At 46.5% G+C, this 4,628-nt stretch overlaps 1 pseudogene; it reads left to right on the top strand.

The window, feature by feature from the left end:
• Positions 1–1,614: 1,614 nt before the first annotated feature.
• LOC144109730 (uncharacterized) lies at positions 1,615–3,875 on the top strand (annotated as a pseudogene).
• Positions 3,876–4,628: the final 753 nt, after the last annotated feature.

The following is a 4,628-nucleotide window of genomic DNA, read 5'->3' as shown; positions in this document are numbered from 1 at the left end:
ATTAATCCTTCTTGATTTTAGAAGACATCAAGGCGCTGACTAACAACGCATTACCCATTAAAGCAAAAGTATTAATAGGCCCGTTCGGCGGAAAACCCCGCATTGGCGGGACTGGGAAATTCGGAATCGTGGAATGTGTGTATTGACGTAGAAAAACAGGTTCGCTGCAAAGAACAAAAAATGGGTCGGCTTAGCTCAGCTCACCCTAGCTATGCAAGCGAAATCACGGATCAAATGTGAGGTCTCTTTTTGAGGTTCTTGGAGCCGAAGCACAGTCTGACAGACAGACGGACCACGTGGGTCGTTGTGGGTTCCGCACTTCGAGAACTCACTTCCAGCGGCTCGCCAGTTTCCGCCGCGGCTACTAGAAAGGTTCTTCGCTGTCTTCATTCGGTATCTTTCGCTCGCCGTCGAGCCAGGCGAAGCTCCCGCCCTTCGTTGCTTTCGGCTGGCCGTTTAGCGCGTTTACGCTCCCTATCGATGGCTAAATCCCTCGCGCAGTTGGCAATGTCGACCGGGTGATCAGACTCGGCCCGTCGTCTGTGAGTACCCACTCTCGAGGACGTCTGCTCCGGCTGACCTGCTTCGTCCATAGCAAGAGGGCGGCTAAGCAGCACGCAGTCACCACGACGACGGCGGAGCGCGTGACTGCAGCTGCTGCGAGTCACGTGGTACGTCACGTGGTTACTTACGCAGCTCCGCTCCTCCTATTCAAGCTCATTCGTACAGACGCAGTGAAATGAGAGCCGCGTGGATAGTAAAGCCACGGCCGCTCAATGACACCAAGTGCGTTGCAACTGAGCGGCCGTGGTAAAGCTTCCGCTTTAAAAGGTTTTGAAGCGGAAGTGAACCTGAGTCCCTTTGGTCGGGAGCCGGGCACTACTTCTTCACCAATGAGAATGTTCGCTCAGGAGGATAAACAGGGGATTTGTACAAGCACGTCACGCAGCATTGTGCGCAAGTGACATTAAAGGAAAACTTAGTTTTAAGGGCCACTAACTAAAGACACGGATTATGCGCGATGACGTGTATTACAGCAGGATGTGATGTCACGTGAAAAGCTGCTGATATCTGCGCACTGGTGCTGCAAGAAATCCCAAGCGACCGCAAGGACACCTTAAATCTATAGCGTCATATTTGCAACGTGAACTTCAAGAATGAAGTTTATGAAGACGGGCTGGCTAGCTGTAGCTATGTACGCTTATTAAATACAATAAAGGGAAGTTTGACCACCAGACCAGCAATCAATGTCTACAATCAAGGGTACATGGGAGCAAATAATGCAAACTTTTAGTATAGCGTATGAGCGCTTGCGTACGCTATACGCAAGCATTTAGCGGGAGGTAACAAAGGAGGTGGCACGGCAACTTTTAGTTTATCGTATGCCAACCTGAACGCGACGATAGCGTAGGTTGCAGTTGCGCCATCTGGTGTTAAATTGTGAAAATATGTTGCGACAAAGTTTTTTCTATTTAGCCAAGGCATAGCCAAGGTTATCCAAGCCGCATCAGGCAGATAGCCGGTTGCGTGGTCAAATGGTTCGTGCCCTGCACAGTGGAGGTAGGGCGCGACTTTTTTTAGGTAACCGAACGGAGCGAGGTTCTTCATAACGTCATGGTGCGTACTAGCATCCTTTCGGACCCATACTGCCTTGCGTTTTTAAGCTGGGACGACATCGAAGCCGTGATGATGCGCGAGCGTGAACAGCAACGCAGACTCTATGCATCCAGGCGCGGCCTGCTGAATCTGGACACCATGCCCGACAGCACTTTCCGGAGTCACTTTAGGTTCAAGAACGCAGACTTTCGGACGCTTGTGAACGCTTTAGAAGTGCCCGAATACATAACAAGCCCTCAGGGAGTGCGAGTTTCTGGGCGAGAAGCCCTGTGCATCTGTTTGCGGCGACTGGCCTACCCGAACAGACTGTGCGATCTGCAGGAATTCTTTGGCCGCCACTATTCAGTGATATCGAGCATTTCAAACAAAACAATGCTGCACATCGAACAGAGATTTGGATCACTGCTTGACAACCTGCTGTGTCACAAGTGGCTGAGCACGTCTTATTTGAAAGAAATGAGCAACGTAAGTTTTTCATTTTGCTCTTTTATTCTGCATGTCGCATGACATTCACAGTGGAAAGAAAAAAGAAGGAATTTACATAGCACTATGAATAGAAGTCTTATTATGTAATGAATGAGTTGCAGAAATCTAGAAGCCAGATTCGTTGCTGTGAAAAGTGCTTGATTGTTGTGGCGTCAAGCACACTCAGGCGGAAACTGCGCAGGCCTCCCTTTCTGCTGTGCTATTTCCTTAAGAGATGACCCTGCGGAAGCATGGCGAGTGCTCTCAATATGTGTGTCATTTTCGTTGCATTATCTAAAACTAGATGCCTGTGTGCTGCGCAAGGTCAGGCATGTTAAAGAAATCCAGGTGCTCGAAATTAATTGGAGGCCTCCGCTACGGAGTCCCTCATAACCTGAGTCGCTTTGAGACGTTAAACCCCCATAAAACGAAAACCAAATGAGTCATATAAAAGACACAATATGCACAGTTGTCCATGTGAAGTCTTAGGATGTGGTTGTGTGTCAACACTTTAGCAGTTCCGATATCTCAGTTGCGTCTCATGTGATGTGGTTGATGAACAGTGCAAGAAACATTCTCAGACGATGGGAGCACTCACCAAGCAGTGTGTGATATCACTGCATGCCACTTGACTAAATCACGTGTTACTATTCAGTACTTGCAGTTTCTCTTTCCATGTTCTATCACCATAATATTTTGTACACTGGTTACCACTGTTTAAACTGTAACATGTGACTCCTTGAAGTCGGTAAACGAGTCATTAAGCTTGATCACATCTCATTGTCTCTCATTTCAGGCAGTTCACTTAAAAGGCGGCCCCCTGGACAACTGCTGGGCATTTATTGATGGAACGGCACGTCCCATATGTCGCCCATCAGAAGGTCAAAGAGTGTACTTCTCTGGGCACAAGAGAGTCCACGCACTGAAGTATCAAGCCCTCATGTGCCCCAATGGGCTCATCTGTCAGCTTGACGGGCCGTATCCAGGCAGCAGGCATGATGCTGGTAAGTTTCATTGTGGTAACAGAAACACTGTCGGCATTATCTGTTGTATTTCAGTTTTGCACATGTCTGTTGTGTCATTAACTCCTATTCTTCTTTCTTTTCTTTCTCTCCTTGTTCCCATTCCTGCGTGTCTGGCTGCATACTGGGAGCCACCTAGTTAACCTGCCTGCCTTCCTGCTTTTCTCTCTCTGTTTGGTACCCCATCACACATAAAGCATAAAGAAAGCACGGAGTGTGTATAAAGCAATATTAATTTTGCTCTGATTTAATACGCAATGATATTATTATATATAAAGTATTCTATTCAGTGTCTGCTTACAAGATGTGCTGCTGTGAGCATTGTTCCGGTAATATTACAGAACATGGTATGCACCGAATTTTTTCTCATATCAGGAATCTTGAGAGAAAGCAAACTTTGTGAGACACTTGAGGGGCTGGTACCTGGAAATGAAGCAGTGATATATGGGGACCCTGCATATCCCCTGCGGGGTCTTCTCATGAAACCATATGGAGGTGCACGGCTCACTACTGCTCAAGAAAACTTCAATGCTGCCATGAGTACAGTTAGGCAGGCTGTAGAATAGGGATTCGGGAGAGTAATTTCCCAGCTTGCTTTTCTTGATTTCAAAAAAAAATCAAAGGCTGCTTTTGCAGGCTGTACCTAGAATGTACAGGGTAGCCGTCATTCTCACCAACTGCCATGCTTGCATGTATGGTAACCAAGCCTCCAACTACTCTGACCTGGCGCCACCATGCCTCTTTGATTACCTCCACTCAAACCAGTCATAGACAAAAATTTTCAGGATTGGTTCAGAGTTTATTAATTTAACTTTTACCGTGCGCAGTACTTGCTTCACTTTAAAACCTTATTCGTCTTACATGAACTAAATGAGCTGTCCTAGTATTAATAATGCGTTTCATATTTGTGGCGTGCAACTTCTCGAAGCCGCTTGAGCTATGAGAAACGCTGAAGTGGTAAATTCAGATTCTCCGGGGTTCCTTAACATACGTGGGCATTGTACAATAGTGTGCTTGCATTCTAGGAATCAGCCACTGAGCTCTATTACCAATAAGCAACCACTGTGGGCCACCATAATATGAAAGCAGCCGCTTTGGCTGGTGTGTGCGGCAGGAAGTGCTGTCAGCTTGCAGTAAAATAATTTTTTGCATTCAGTTTGTATAAATGCGTTATAATGGAGGCAATTAAAAGCACATAGTTCTGTCAGATAATAATTTTTATTCTCTTGTCATTTTAGTCTTTGCATAATTTCTATGCAAACGCATTCAACACATTTACTAAAGCTTGCTGGCTTGCACTGTTCGCCTCATTTTGTTGCCTTCTTGCTTGTACTTCATTGGCACGAGCCTCCAAATGCAGCTCACGCAGCTTGAATTCATTTTCTATTTTTATGGACTTCATCTGCTGACTTTTGTTCCCAGCGCCTCTGTTTCATCTCGAGGCGCACCGTTTCAAGTGCGGCACGCTCCATCTCGAGCTGCACGTCTTTCTCTTTCATTGCCCTTTCATGGCTCCATCTTTTT

This window comes from Amblyomma americanum, chromosome 11, assembly GCF_052857255.1.
Source record: "Amblyomma americanum isolate KBUSLIRL-KWMA chromosome 11, ASM5285725v1, whole genome shotgun sequence".
Lineage (NCBI taxonomy): Eukaryota > Metazoa > Arthropoda > Arachnida > Ixodida > Ixodidae > Amblyomma > Amblyomma americanum.
Note: the sequence above shows the minus strand (reverse complement) of the source record. Positions and strands in the feature narration are given on the sequence as shown.